Source organism: Sminthopsis crassicaudata, chromosome 1 (genome assembly GCF_048593235.1).
Source record: "Sminthopsis crassicaudata isolate SCR6 chromosome 1, ASM4859323v1, whole genome shotgun sequence".
Taxonomy (NCBI): domain Eukaryota; kingdom Metazoa; phylum Chordata; class Mammalia; order Dasyuromorphia; family Dasyuridae; genus Sminthopsis; species Sminthopsis crassicaudata.
Window position 1 is genome coordinate 118,284,157 of NC_133617.1, and position 16,452 is coordinate 118,300,608.

The following is a 16,452-nucleotide window of genomic DNA, read 5'->3' on the forward strand; positions in this document are numbered from 1 at the left end:
AAAGGTATTCCACCTTCATCTCCTTCTCTTAGAATCTCATTTCCTTCAAAACTGAAATACCTTTCAGAGCCATATAAGACCCACAAAATCATTTGCTAAGGCAACTGCAAGCAATGATGAAAGCTTACACTGCTTGAGTTCTATAACTTCTCCAATGAATTAAGGCAAACAGGGGTTAAGTGAGTTCCTCAAAGTCATATAGCTGATAAATATGAGACCAAATTTGAACTTGTCTTCTAGCACACTCTCCCCTAAACCATCTAATTGAGTCTAGAAGAGTTACCTATATAATAAATAGGAATGAAAAAATAGTAATTGTCATTTTGGTGATTGAAAAGAATATATTAATGTCCTAAATATTTCAATTAATCAGTTGGCGTAGTTTTGCTCTAATTGATTATAGAAAACTATGTCAATATCAATAATAATTGTCCAACATTATTTTCTGTGGATAAATCACTTTAGAATTGGAAGGAACTATCTATGGCTAAGATGACAGGAACAAATAATGATGAATGTTGGAGGGGATGTGGGAAAACTGGGACACTGATACATTGTTGGTGGAGTTGTGAAAGAATCCAGCCATTCTGGAGAGCAATCTGGAACTATGCCCAAAAAGTTATCAAACTGTGCATACCCTTTGATCCAGCATTGCTGTTATTGGGATTATATCCCAAAGAAATACTAAAGAAGGGAAAGGGACCTGTATGTGCCAAAATGTTTGTGGCAGCCCTTTTTGTAGTGGCCAGAAACTGGAAGATAAATGGATGTCCATCAATTGGAGAATGGCTGGGTAAATTATGGTATATGAAGGTTATGGAATATTATTGCTCTGTAAGAAATGACCAGCAGGAGGAATACAGAGAGGCTTGGAGAGACTTACATCAACTGATGCTGAGTGAAATGACTAGAACCAGAAGATCACTATACACTTTAACAACAATACTGTATGAAGATATATTCTGATGGAAGTGGTTATCTTCAACATAAAGAAGATCCAACTCACTTCCAGTTGATCAATGATGGACATAAATAACTACACCCAGGGAAGGAACACTGGGAAGTGAATGTAAATTGTTAGCACTACTGTTTATCTACCCAGGTTACTTATACCTTCGGAATCTAATACTTAATGTGCAACAAGAAAATGGGATTTACACACATATATTGTATCTAGGTTATATTGTAACACATGTAAAATATATGGGATTGCCTGTCATCAAGGGGAGGGAGTAGAGGAAGGGAGGGGATAATTTGGAAAAATTAATACAAGGGATAATGCTATAAAAATTACTTATGCATATATTCTGTCAAAAAATTATAAATAAAATTAATATATATATATATATATAAAGTAAAAAAAAGGAAGGAACTATCTATTCCAACCCCATCAAGGAACTACTAGATGCTTTAATAGATGGAATCCCTGGGGTCAGGAAGACTCTTATTAACTATGTCTCTCTGGGCAAATAGCTATACTTTTTTCTACCTCAGTTTCCTCATCTATAAAGTAGGAATAATAATAGCTCCTAATTCCCAAGGTTGTTTTGGAGATCAAATGAAATTATAATATCTAACCCAATGAACATATTGTAGGCACTTGATAAATGTTTGTTCCCTACCCTCTTCATTTTATAGATAAATTGAGGATGCAGAAAAAATTAGATGACTTGTCCAAAGTCTCACTCAGGTAGCAAGGAGTAGGGTTGAGTTTTTTGGTTTATTTTGGGGTTTTGTTTTTGCTTTGTTTTTACTTTTTGCTAGACAATTGAGCTTAAGTGTCTTGTCCAAAGTCACACAATTAGTAAGTGTTAAGTGTCTGAAGCTGGATTTGAACTTGGGTCCTCATGACTTCAGAGTGGGTATTCTATCCACTTACCATCTAGCTGCCTTAAGGTTAAGTTTTGAATACAGGTTCTCTGCTCCCCAATCCAACAATTTGTCCTGTTATGGCCAGAACTCTGAACTTGTAAGTTCAGATTCTTACAAGGTACTAAGTCAGTGGAATTGATAGAGACAATAGTTATCTAATTTAGCATGGTTTAGTATGATTGAGTTAATCCTACAAGGAGATGTTATGGGCCAGAACTTGAAATAAGCTACTAGGTGGAAATGAGGAGACAGTGGTTAAATTTAGTTTAGCATTGATTTAATCCTACAACAAATAATGGTTTCCTAGTGATATAATGATTGGTGTATACTCAGTGTGGGGCATATAAGCTAGAAGCTTCAGCCACGGAGATTCAGAGATTTAGAGACAAGTGGATAGAAGTCTGGAGGCTGAAGGCTGGAGCCCAAGCCCTTGGATTCAGATAGATTCATCCCATCTCACACCACCTTGATTTCTCCTTCATTTCTCCACTGAAACCAAGACTCTGGAAGGCCTTCAGAAATTTAACCCAGCCCCAAGTGAAGGAGATAGGACTTTGGGAGATAGGACTTTGAAAAAGATAATAAAGGATTTGGACTTTAACACCTGACTGCACTTGTGGTGATTACTGAAGACTGCTCCCAGAGACTCCAAGAAAACCTCAACAGAGAACATTACATTTTAGAGAGAACATTACATTGTCCAATATATCATAAACCATTCTATTAGATAGTATAGCAATATGCTAATAGTTTTACAGGTGAAACCATAAGTATCCTGATGGAATGCTCATTGTCATCCATCTTACCCCAAATGCACTAATTCTTACCAACAAATGAACATGGCTTCATATAACAAATAACATAAGCAGATTTGATCCATAGATAAGTTCCTTTCCTCAATCATGTTCCTGACATACTGAGGGAATGTTGAATTTAACTTCAGAAAGTCCTGGATTCAAATTTTCCCTTCTTATACTTCCTGACTATTTGATCCTAGGTAACTATTTTCTCATCTTCAGTATATAGATCTGTAAAATATGGATAAAATTACCCGCAGTGCCTACTTAACAGGGTGTGTTAAGACAAAAACAAGAATATATGTCAAACATGGTGCAAAGCTATATAAGCACTATATAAATGTCAGTTATTATTAATATTAAATTCTTACCATGTTTATCACAAATGTGCTTACTGCTATTAATACTTACTAAAATTAACAAATTTAAGATCAACATACACAAATCTTATTTTTTCCTAGTTATTCAGTAAATTCTATCAACTATTTTAAATATGTTAACATATTTAAAAAGAGAAACAAACAATTTTTCATTAGTTGAATGGCTGGTATATTAAAAGAAATTTTGAGGAGTTCAATCATTCAATCAATAAGCACTTAATAATCTCTTCCAATAAACTGCCCCTGTGGTAGAGGGAAAGCCGAGAGAAAAAGACTCCCTACTCTATTTCTCCCATCAGAACTGGAAGTGATTTTGTGAAGGATACTGTCATTTCATAGGTCTTGGAACAGAAAGACCAATCTGTAGCCAATACTATTGAATCTTATTATCCTATGAATAGCTCTGCATCACCTAGTCCTCCTTTCAGAATTCTGAAAGTTTACAATTCTCTTGTAGTCAGACTTGTGAATTAAGTAACTCATCATACATTCAAAGCACAGAGAATTGCCAAGCAGGCAAGATAACTCTGTTACCTGTCTACTGTTAAGACATAAGTCTTGGTGGCTCCATCATTCACAGGATAATTTCTTTCAAGAATCTCCATGGTGGACATGATAAGAGGATTTTTATAACTTTTTTCCCACCTCCCCAAGCTAACTGTCAGGTTTGGGAAATGTTCACAGACTCTTTAAAAAAGAAAGAGGGAAAAACAGGTTTCTTAGGCTTAAAATAACTAGCCTCTTATAGTAATCTTCTTGAAAGGTCAGCTTCTCTCAGATCTTTCCTAGGCTCATTTGCTCCCCGACAGTGATTTTTCCCTATTGCGGTCTTATTTTAGATCATCTGAAGGCTTATTTTGTCTCTTTCTTTTCTTTCCCCGCCCCCCATGGTCTATGATAAGCTCATCTTTTCACCAGAGGAGAAGAGCTCAGTGTCCTACAAGTTGCTGACTCAGGGGTTCCATCTCCAAAGCACAAATGAATGATAGGTGATTAAAAGTCGACCTAGATGTATTGGTGACGGCAGATCCACTGTGAGCCTGCTTCCCTCTTCTCTTCACCCTCAGCTTAAAGAGGAAGGATCTTCCCTTGGGTCACCTTTGAACAAGACAAAGAACGGATTTTTTTCTTCTCTGGACAAGGCTGGATTTTAGAAGTAAAAGGGTGCAGAGCTGTTAACGACTGAGGCATGTAACTTGAAACATGTTGCTGGTACAGCACATTTGAAAATCTCGGCTTGATAGACGATAGGTAACCACAGCTCCTACAGAAAAAGACAGCTCTCAGACACCTGTTAACTTATAGACTAAGGGGAATAAAAGCTTCTGTTTCCAGGGTGTGTTAGTCCCTGACTGCCAAAGAGAAGCTGCTCACATGGAGGGCTCAAGAAAGCAACTGCTGAAGGGAAGGTTTTAATTTGCCCTGATAATATTCCCTTTGTCCCCCATTTTCTAAGTATTAACTTATCTCCTTGTTGCTAAAGCTCCTTGTGTTTGAAACAAAAGTGGGGTCTGCAAAGAAAACTAATCAGATTATCATGCACATACCCAGCCTATATGTGGTCAGGTAGGTGGTAAAGTGAAAGGTAAACTACACTGTTTCAGACAGGTTTAGGGTTAGCTGTTACTGAGAGCTGTCTTCTTTCTCTCTTAATAACATACTTTGGTAACCCAAAACAAGATAGCATAAAGCCTAAGGAGGTCACTAATATAAGGCTGGTGTCATGGGTTTGCCTATCCTACTGGCCAGAGGTTGTTCAACCCTACACCTCCTTATATCTCTTTTTTTTCATGAAAGAAATATTTTTATTCACCATCAATTTAATGTGTCTGAATCTTTCCCCTCACCTCTAAAATGAGAGATGGCTGGGTTTTTTTTTAAAACAAAATGCTGCTTTAAAAATATCCACTTTTTAAAAAAGGTTCCATTTACATAGGACTTTACAGCTTAAAAAAATAATTTGAAAATTCCTCTCAAGTCTTCTTCCCATGACACCCTTTTGCCAAGAAGAACCTGGATTCTCAAAGGCTAAGTCAGTAGAATACAAGCTGTGGCAGGTCCCACCAAGCTAGCAAAAATTCCCATAGGAACCCAAAAGAAGAGTGTGTTTCTGTTGTCCAAATATCAACATCAATAGGTTCAGAAAAAAAGCTTATTACCAGGATAGTCTCAGAGGGAATAACTTTTCATCTATAGTGCTCTGGAAGGGTTATCTCTCAACTTCAAGTGATGTTATAATTTAGCAGTGGAAATATCCACAAAAATGAAATTTCAGAGCCTTGGTGTACAAAGTATTAAATGATAGGGGGGCAGAAAAGGGGACAGTCACCTTTACAATATACCGTTTTTTTCCTTCAACACCTGTGATTTCATTAGTCTGGGGAATTCACGCTGTAGACATTCCTTCCATCAGAAGGCAATCAGCAGTTCATTTATGATTTATAGCCCTAAGAAATGTGTGTGGGTCACTGAGAAGTTATGGGAGACTCTTGAAAAAATTAAATTACTATTGTTGAAAATATATTCCCTGAACTTGGAGACATAGAACTTGAATTTGCATTACTAATTTTACCACTTACTAGATGTTTGACATTGGGCAAATGACTTAACCTTTTTGGATCTGTTTCTTTATGGAAAATGAGGATGTTACAGTAGATAGCTTCTATATTCTCTTAATAGCCTCAGGTTTATGAACACATAATACCTTGATTCAAATCTTACTTCTTATATTTACTACTGGTATGACATAAGACAAGTCACAATTTCTCTGGGTCTATAAAATTAGGGTAATAGACTAAATAGGTACAGAAGTAATTTCAAGTTATGAACTATTAATTTATAACTATAGTAACAAAAATATGACTTTAGTATCTTTATTAAACATGCAAAATGAGATATACATACATATATTTTTAGACATGAATAATGCAGTAATTTTATTATATACATAAATTACTTTTTTGAATATATAACAAGTGTTTTGTTGTTATCCCCCATTCTGAGGAGAAAGGTTTAGGAAGGAAAAACATTTTTGTTAATTAAAAAAATTAATTGTAAAGATAATAAAAGAAAAATAAAGAAAAAAAGCCATTGCTCAAAGTATAGGGAATTTTCTGAAAATTAAAATTGATACTGAAACACCAAAAAGGAAGCTTGGTATAGGAGAAAACATTCTTGATCTGGAGGCAAAAGACCTTAGCATGTATCCTAACTCTGATATTTCTTTGCTATGTGGTACTAGACAAATCATTTAACTTCCTTGAACATCAATTCCCTTTTCTTTAACATGGAACAGGGACCAGGGGTGGTTAATAATACTCCTATCAAAGTGCTTTGTAAATTATAAACTTCTATGTAAATGGGAAATATTGTTCCATCAAATAGAACAAAAGAACTCTCAGAATAGTCAGAGACTGATTTTCCTGGTTCCCTCTATAACTGTCCAACTTAAGAGAGTTGATCTTAAAAAAAGTAAAATATATCAAAATCAGGATTCAAATCAAAAAGGACAAATGTAAGGGAGAAAAAAAACATCTTTTTTTTCTTTGAAAGTACAAAGTGAGAAATACTTGGCTACCTATCAGAAAACAATCAAATAGCCTAGAGACTAATTCAACCCCTTTAACTGTCTCCTCATGTTTAACTCTTCCTTGTTCTCTATTTTATTCAGTACTTTGCATCTCTTCCAATCCTTAAGCAAAACTACCCTTTTGCTTGCCCTTTCATGTTTAACTCTCTTGGAGATAAGGAAGGTAAATAAACGGTTTAATATAAAAGAGAATCTCCAACCTCTTTCCCACTCAGTTCTTAAAAGAGTGCCAATGCTTAAGGAGAGAGTCAATACTGGAGAAAAAAACAGAAAAAGTAATTTTAGTCCTCAGCCTAGGATAGGAGTATAAGCCATGGTACTAGTTAGAAGGCCAATAAATTAGCAAAAGCTGATTATTCTTGGTGCCAGACAATTATGTGACTTGGGGTAAGAAAATTCCTTTTTAGCTTTTGTTAAATAATTGATACTTATATTCAAAATTCATTCCTGGGACTCTACCCCCAAATCCCCATAAGATCTGAGTACAAGTCTGAGAGATGAGGCTTTCTTTACCTCCTATGATGCTTCCTGACTAGGATGCAAAAAAAAGACCCAAAAAACAAAAACAAAACAAAACAAAAAAAAAAACTAGAAGCAAGCCTAAAGGACCAGGCCAATCCAAAAAGGTTCCTTGCTCTTGCTTCTATTCTAATATTTCCTGCTTTTATTATATATTCTTGCTGGCAACAAAAATATATACTCCTTGTTTTGCATCCCATAAAGCAATTAATCTACAAGCTTTTATTAAGGGCCTACAGTGACAAACATAGTAGGTGTTGGGTATACAAATGGAATAATCCCTATTCACAAGGAATTTATATTCTAATGAAGTCATCAACAAGAACATACATAAATATATACATATATATGTATCACAAATATAGAGTAAATAAATATAAATATATACAAAATAGTTAAATTCAAGATAGACATTAGTAATTGGGAGAGATGGGGATCATCAGGAAAATCTTTAAGCATATGAATATGTTTGAGCTTATTTTTTAAAAAAAGATGATTTTTGACCATCAGAAAAGACTGGTTTCTCTCTACTGTTAGAATGTAGAGTTACTTTTGCAGAAAATACCTTCATGTCTTAAAAACATTTAAAGCAAATTTTGCACTGGATAAACTCCGATGCAAATGGTCAAGCTGATTGCCTCTGCAGGTGCAAACACTGATAAAATATTTTCCATCAGTTGACCACAGCCTCTTCTCTTAGAAATCCATTCATTTCAACTATTTTTTTCCTTAGTATATATTTTTGTCCTCATAATTTTCATGAAAAGGCTATAGTCCTACCTGTGTCACCTGTGGCCTAATTTGACATGCCCTACCCACTTAGGTGCTAAGGTACTAATCATCTTCTCTAAATCAGTAGAGCATATGCTTAGAGGGTAAAAGGAGATCAAGGGGAAAAATTAGTTCCCCGGCTGACATTTGATTTTGGTAGGCTATTAAGCTGCTCATCCCAGTTTCCTAGGCAACCGCCTTCCATACAATCCTGAATTACAGGTTGTCTTCTCCACCCACTCTCAATCACAGGCATGTAGCAACTGAAAGGGGCAAAATGCAATTTATAACAGTTACCACTGGGAATAAATAATCTGTCAACAATATAAACATCTCTGACACAAACGCAATCACTTGATCTGTTCCCTGAGCTGCTTGTCTTCAGTTATTTCTTAATAAGGTTTTACAAACTATATTATAAGCTAAAACTAATATATATACAAAAATAATCTGCACACCTGTCTCACATGTTGCAGTCTTTAACTTCCAAAGAGAGAGTGTGCAAGTTTATATAAAGCTATTAGAACTAAGGGTTCTAATAAATTAGATATTTACGGACAAGGAAAAATATCCCTGACCTAGTAACTGAAAGAAATCATAGCCTTTTATTAAAGAATAAAAGAAAATTTTCATCATCAAAGCTATGAGCTATTCTAAGGTCAAATGCCATCTGTTCTAAGAAGCATTTTGAGGAGTAGTAAAGAGAATGGTAGTCTTCTTGTCTTTTCTGGATTCAAAACCTGCCTGTGACACTGGCTTAGTGTCATGGGTAAAATAGATAAACAATTTAACACCCCATGAGGATCTAGATGTTGTTGGTGACATCTTTTCACGAATTGATCCATTTAGAGAATGTGATTCCATTCTAGGTCCTGACAGAATCCCAATGAAACCTTCATATTCTACCACAGTCTCTTGTTCTTTCCTGATGTTGTTTGTTTGACAATTTTCAATTGCACAGGAATATCTCACAATCTTCCTTGAGCTCCTAGAGCTAAAGAACCCTTCCATGTTATTTAATTCAATTCAGTAAATATTTATTAAGCACCTACTGTATATTAAGTAGCTAATGTTGATTAGCTGCTGAGGATACAGAGATATTATTTTAAAGGTTGTTATTTGTCCTTCATTCTCAAAAAGGACCAGTATATCAGGGAGGTGATGCCTTGATGTGCAAGTGATTTGGATTTAAGTGAGGGTGGACGATGCAAAGTCATCAACCTTGCTTTTCCTCCAGAGCCATCTGGGTCCAGTGATATGATATGGATATCAGGACAATTGGAAATGGTCTTGGATGCAGTGGGAGAACTTGATTTTTTTAAGCTAAGGTCTCTATCAGATTTGACTGCAGCATTGATCATTCAATGATTATGGCTAAGTAAGAAATGAGACAAAAAGATAGCCTCTTTTACTAGTCAAAAAAAATCTAAGAGGGGAAAACTCAAGGTTTCTGAACAAGAAATTATTGCCTGAAATACACTCTGAGTTAATCAATTGTCCAAACAATGACCAAATGGGACTTGACCTCAATGAGAGGCTGAGTAATATATATGGTTTTAAAGTAGGGTTATTAAGAAAGAGGATTTTATACTGTATGGTAGAAATGATATGTACACAGAAATGTAAATTCAAGATATTTTGAGGAGGGAAAAATTAGGAACTACCAGGACAATCTGGACTAGTTCCTCAGAAAAGATAAAACCTAAGTTGAGCCTTGAAGTAGATTACAGTTTTTAAAAAGTATGTGGGCAAATGGAATGCATAATATATACACAAGAAAAAGTATTTTTGAAAACAGACCCAAAAGATGAAATGCCACACTTGAGGAAAGAAGAAATGAAACATTTATGAGATACTACTGTGTGTCAGGCACTGTACTAAATGTTTTACAAATACCATCTCATTTAATCTTTACAACAATTCTGGAAAATAAATATTATCTCCCTTTTATAGCTGGGGAAAATGAGACAGATAGATTTGCCCAGTGCCACATAGATAGTACATGTCTAAGACATATTTGAATTCAGGGCTTCCTATCTACTGCACCACCTAGAAATGTCTTAGTAGTAAACTTTGGCTAACATGTAGAATATGTAAACAGAAAAATACTTAATAAGTATGGGAAAGTAAGGGAAAGTCCTATTGTGGGGGAAACAGTGGTATTAAATACTAGACTGAAGAGTTTTTATCATATTTTGGAAGCAGGAGAGAGCCACTAAAGATTTTTGAAAGGGGCAATGATATGACCAGACTTCTACTTTAGAAAATTAATTTGGCAGCTATAAAGTGGCTAAAGTTGAAAGGAGAGAGATTGGGAGCAGTGAGACCAATGAGTCTATTGTAATAGATTAGGTTAAAAAATCTTAAATGGGACTTGATCTAGGATAGCAGTCATCTTGTGGATACATATAGATTGTGTCAGTCAAGATAAGGCTTGGTAAGTATTTGGCTAGAAGGGGTAAAAATGAGAGAAAATTCAATAATGAGTCTGAGATCATGAACCTTCAACTGAAAGAATGTTGAATAGAAATGGAGGAGGGGATGAATTGGGTGCTAAGTTTTAGTTAATGAGTTCCCTTTTGGACTTTTGAGTTTGGTATGCCAAATTCCAACTAGATAGAGATTCCCATCAGTAAATTGGCAATTTGGGATTAGATTTCAAGAAAAAATTAGGGCAGGATATTTGGTTTGGAAATCCTCTGCAGTAAAGATGACCGCAAAAATAAATCAGAGCAACAAATGACTTCACCAAAGATACAATATAGGGGGAGAAGAAACTCTAGGAAAAAGCCTGAGGAAATCAATATTTGATGGTTAGGATAAGTATGACTGATGAGAAAAGGAGATTGAGAAATATGTGCCAGACAAAAAGGAAGAAAAATAACTAAAATCAATGTCAGAAAAATGTAGAGAAAACTATCTATCCAGTTTTAAAAAGTGGTCAAACCTAAATTGTTTCTGCAACCAATTGTTGCAGAAAGGTCAAGGACGATTGACTAAGGCCATTAAATTTAGCAGTAAAGAGAATGTTGATAATCTTGTAGAGAGCGATTTCTGTTGACTTAGTAAGGTCAAAAGCCAGTCACTGTCTTGTTACAGGCAATACTGGAAAAATATTGGAAAAAAGTAAAGACCTCCAGTCTGAAGATAGAAAAAAAGGGTTAAAAAATACAAGTGTAAATCATAAACGAGACAGGTCAAGAACCAATTTCTCAGGGCATCAAATTTAAAAGGCTGGGGCCAGAGTACAAAAACAAGAGTGTAATTCAGCAAAAGCTATATAGAGGCATGCTAACACTAGTTTTGGAAAAATGACTGTGTGATTCCATGTGTCTCCTTAAAACTTTGCCTTTTTATTTTTGTGGTTGGTATACTGCTAACACACAGGCCAAAATCACCCCAACTCCCCTTGCTTTACTGCTCAGGTAAATCTTCTGGAATGAGATTACAGGCTTAGAGCAACTAAGTGATAGAGTAAATAGAACACTGATTTTGGAGACAGGAAAACTGTTCAAATCTAATTTGACAATTCCTAGCTGTGTGATTCTAGACAAGTCACTTAACTCTCTCTTCTTCGGTCTACTGGTCTGTCAAATGGGAATACTAATAGTCACCATCTCCTAGAGAATCAGATGAGAAAATATGCACTTTGTGAACTATAAAGTACTATTTAAATGCTAGTTGTTCTTTTCTTTATAATACCTGCAAAATAGTCAGTATCCATTTTGTAATTGTGTTTTATCATTTATTTCTATTTCAAATAGTTTCAGATACAACTTCTACATGGGTAAAATAAGGAAGTTTCAAAAACCAAGAAGACAACAAGTGTTAATTCCAAATGTCAAATCTAAAAAACAGAAAAGAAAAATGCCAAAAATATGAAGATTGCTCTTTCTAGTCCACGTTTATAACTATTGATTCTGATGTGAAGTCAATGTTGTTACCAAATTTTAAAAAAAAATAGTTCCTTGATTCTGACAAAATTACAAAGCTATTTGCTTACAAAAAACTAGTGCAATAACTAGGGCAGGATAATCAGGACTTTGTTCAGGGCACTAAAATGGAAAAAGCATAGACAATACTTACCTAAATAACAGCAGAGAATAACAATGGAACTTAGCAGTTTGTTGGCAAGAATAATTAGTTTGTTCTAAATTTTCTCTCCCAAACACTTCTATTCTTGAATAGATAACTTTGTCCTACTCTGGAACTACTCTATAGCCGCCTTCTGCTCCCAAAAACTGAATCTGTTTTTAAAAGGTAATTTAAAAGCATATTATCTTGTTCTTGACTTAGAATTATGAAATGTAATAGAATGCTATCAAATATAACAAATATTGAAAACAAATTTTTTTTGTTTTTTAAATATATGCACAATCATATTAAACCTATATCCACATTAGTCATGTTGAATGTAGAATGCAGGAAGACCCATATAGAAGAATCAGAACAAAAATAAAAATCATAAGAAAGAAAAGAAAAATTGAAAATAATATGCTTCTGTCTGCATTCAGTCTCCATAGTTATTTCTCTGGATGTGGATAGTATTTTCCATCATGAAGCAAAGTTCTAAACAAATAATATAATAACTGAAACTTCTTCCTCCTAAATATTGACTTAAATAAGCAAAGAAAGAAATTAAAATTATTATTAAGCATATCTTAGAAGGTGTCATCAAATCCAATGCTGTTCCCAATTCTAAATCACTTATTGATAGCCAACATTCGCATCCTTCTCACTAAATAGTTTTCACTGTTGTTGAATGCAGTATAAAATTCATCTGAAAATATAACATTCAAAAAAACTTCCATCAATAAAAGGCTCTTAGAAATTAATTTTCAAAGATTTTACTTCTATCTTTTTGCTGAAATTCTGTTTAATGGAAAGGATTTCCTCTCTTCAAAAAAATCTGATGGTCTAGAGAAAATCACCAGAGAAGCAGGTGTAATGGATTATTCCGCTCTCTTGACATTCTGGGTTTAGAAACTTTGGGAAGGACATTTTCTGCACTTATATATGAAAGGGCAGTGACTACATATATGAATCCTAAAAATGGAGTGTTTATGTTTGTTTTGCCATTTCATGTAGGAACCTGTCTGACTGGGTAGGTTTATCCTGATTATTCCAGATACCCCAGAAGTTGAACATTTACCTTATTTAGCAATTACTTAAAAATAATAAAAAATAGTAGAATTTAGAGTTTCAAAGGGCCTTAGAAATCATGTAATCCTATTCTTTGATTTTGCAGGTGAAAAAAGAAAGGTCCAGTCAGGTGAATTTACTGGGGGGTCACATAGTTAATAAGAAAAAGAGCTGAAACTAGATACCAGACCTCCAGCACTCCTTCTGCCCCACCAAACTAAATCTCCTGCCCAAAGAAGAACTGATTGAGCTCTTCTTTTTTTCAAAAATCAGGTTCCCAATCTAATATTTAAAGTGCAACAAGAAAATTGGATTTACACACATATATTGTATCTAGATTATATTGTAACACATGTAAAATGTATGGGATTGCCTGTCATCTAGGGGAGGAGTAGAGGGAGGGAGGGGAAAATTTGGAAAAATGAATACAAGGGATAATGTTATTTAAAAAATTACTCATACATATATACTGTCAAAAAATTTTATAATTATAAAATTAAAAAATAACAATAAATAAATAAATGTACATCACAGCAGCAAGAAGATTGTGTAATAATCAACTATGACAGACTTGATTTTCCTTAGCAATTGAGTGATCCAAGGCAATCCCAATAAATTTTGGATGGAACACACCATTCACATCCAGAGAAAGATGTATGCAGACTTTATGTGGATCAATGCACACGATTTTTACCATTTTTTCCTTCTTTTTTTTTCTAATGATTTTCCCTTTTGTTCTGACTTTTCTCTTCCAACTTGACTCATATGGAAATATAAAAACTTGTCTCATATGTTAAAAATGAATGTACATGTCTAACTTAAAAAAATAAAAATTGACCAAATGGGGAGAAATACACACACACACACACACACACACACACACACACACACACACACACACACACACACAATCAGGTTCCCAAAGTTGTAATGTCTCCCAAGTCCCTACTAAATAGTTTTACTTTTTAAAAGTATTATCAAATCACCTCTAATCTGAAATTTTACAATACAATAATTGTCTTATAAATACACATTGCTATGTAGCTCAAAGAGATCACCTCACTTGAAGTTGCCATTTAATGATCTCAAATGGTTCAATAGATAGCTGCTGGAATCAGAAAGTCCTGAGTTCAAATTTAGCCTCAGGAATTTACTTAGCTGTTTGAGCATGCAATCGATATTTTCTTCAATTTTCTCAAATGAAAAATGGAGATCATAATAACATTTACCTCAATTAAAGGAGATAAAGTAAAGTGTTGAGCATTTTTTCTGGCCCATGTTGCTGTTCAATTGTTTCAATCATGTAGGATTCTTTGTCATCCTTATGAACCTCTGTCCGTGAGGTTTTCTTGGCAAAGATACTGGAGTGGTTTTCCATTTCCTTCCCCAGTAGCAGAGAGGTTAATAAATGCTTGTTTTTCTATGAATTTTGTGGTCTATAAAATCTCTCTGAACTATAGTTCACAGACCCTATCTTGATGTTACCATACCCTACAGTAAGATTTTTGCCTGTTTTGTGTGAATCAGATTGCATATTTGATTTATAATAAAGACATTTGAATTGAATAGCAATATAAATAAATCTAACCTAACACCTTTCTCTCTCAGTAGAACCAGAACTTTGTCTGCCAAAAATATTTGCACACTCAATTGAAGAATGGAGTTTTTAGCAATTATGTACATTCTTACATGGTGAACACTTAGAACAACATATGAGAAGGGCAGGCAACATATGTGACCAAAACATAGTTGAAGGAGCAGAGGACACATCCACTACTACAATGCTAATGTCTTCTAATACCATAGAACTAATTCTATGGCAGAGATTTCTTAGGCAGTCTTTGTTTTTGTTTTTGTTTTACTAAATAGTATTTTATTTTTTCCAATTACTTGTAAAGATAGTTTTCAACATTTAAACAGTCATATTTGTAATATTTTAACCTCCAAATTTTTCCCCTCCGATTCCCTCCCTGCTCCCCAAGACAGCAAGCAATCTTGATGAAGTCCTGAATGGTGTCCTGAGCAGAAAGATACTGGAGAATTGATCCCTGAGGCAAGCCAAAAGAGGGCACTGATGGAAATCAGTTTAGTTCCATGGTCCCACCCTCTGGGAAAGTCATCCAAGTCAAAAATCCTTGTCAAATTCCCGAGACCCACCCTCTGCAGGGGCCTTGAGCATTAGGTCACCTTGCCATGTCCTGTAAGAAATCCCAATTGAGGTTAAATTGAGGTTAAATCATTGAGGTTAAATTCTATAAATTTGCTTATGGCCCATCCCATGGTTATTGCCTTCCTTTGGGTCAGTCTTCCACAGCATTCTGTCTCATTGAGTCTTTCTCCTTACCCCTCTCGTGCCATGTGGTATCTCTCCTAACTCCCGCTATGCTTCTCAACCCTACTTCCCCACTTTCAGGATTTTGCTTGCCCCAACCTCATGAGGTACTCCCTTTTTACCAGGTAATTGGGAGTTTCACATTTACCATTCTTGGTTTCTATTGTATCTCTTCTCTCCTAAATAAATCTACCTTTTGCAAAGAGAATGGCCATTGTGAATTGTTCACATGGCTAAACAACTTTTATCACCTGCCATCATCTGGTTTCTACAACAGTCATATTGATATGATAGAGATTTTTATATATATATATATATACACAAACACACAACCATGTTAAACATATTTTCACATTACTCATGTTATAGCAAAGACTCAGAACAAAAAGAGAAAACTATTAGAAATTAAAAAAAAAAACAATTTGAAAACAGTATACATCAATCTCCATTCAGACTCAATAATTCTTTCTCTGGATGTGGTTAACATTTTCCATAATGAGTCACTTAGAATTGTCTTGGATCATTGTATTGCTGAGAGGAGCTAAGATTGTCATAGTTGATCCTTGCACAATTTGCTATTACTGTGCACAGTATTTTCCTGGTTCTGCTCATTTCATTCAAAATCAATTTAAGTCTTTCCAGGCTTTTCTGAAACCTATCCCAGATGGTCTTTTATTCTCTGTTATTATCTGTTTCCAGGTTCTCACTAATTCCCATTATTTTCAAGTTTCCCTAATAAACCTTGTGTGACATTCATTAGAAATGCTGTGGTTAAAGCGTTTTCAGTGATTTTTCACTTTCTTCACCATCCATTGAGCAGGAAATGGAGTGCTATGACTATAGCTTTTTCAGTCTGCTCTTTGAACAGCTCTTTTATGTCCCAGCTATAGTTTAGGTATTAAGTATATACAACATTGCCTGAAACTCATCCTTAAAGGTGCAGTGTAATTAGTAATAATTAGTAATGGGGTACCTAAACCACTGGGCATGGAATCAGGAAGATTCATCTTTGAATTCAAATGTGGTCTCAGGCATTTACTAGCTGTGAGA

At 34.8% G+C, this 16,452-nt stretch overlaps 1 long non-coding RNA gene across 1 annotated transcript in view; it reads right to left on the bottom strand.

The window, feature by feature from the left end:
* Window positions 1-3,194: 3,194 nt before the first annotated feature.
* The window catches only part of LOC141542273 (uncharacterized), a 60,951-nt gene continuing 47,693 nt past the window's right edge, over window positions 3,195-16,452 (bottom strand). Inside the window, exon 2 of the long non-coding RNA XR_012482122.1 lies at window positions 3,195-4,313. This is a non-coding gene — a long non-coding RNA (uncharacterized LOC141542273). The remainder of the gene's footprint in view (window positions 4,314-16,452) is intronic.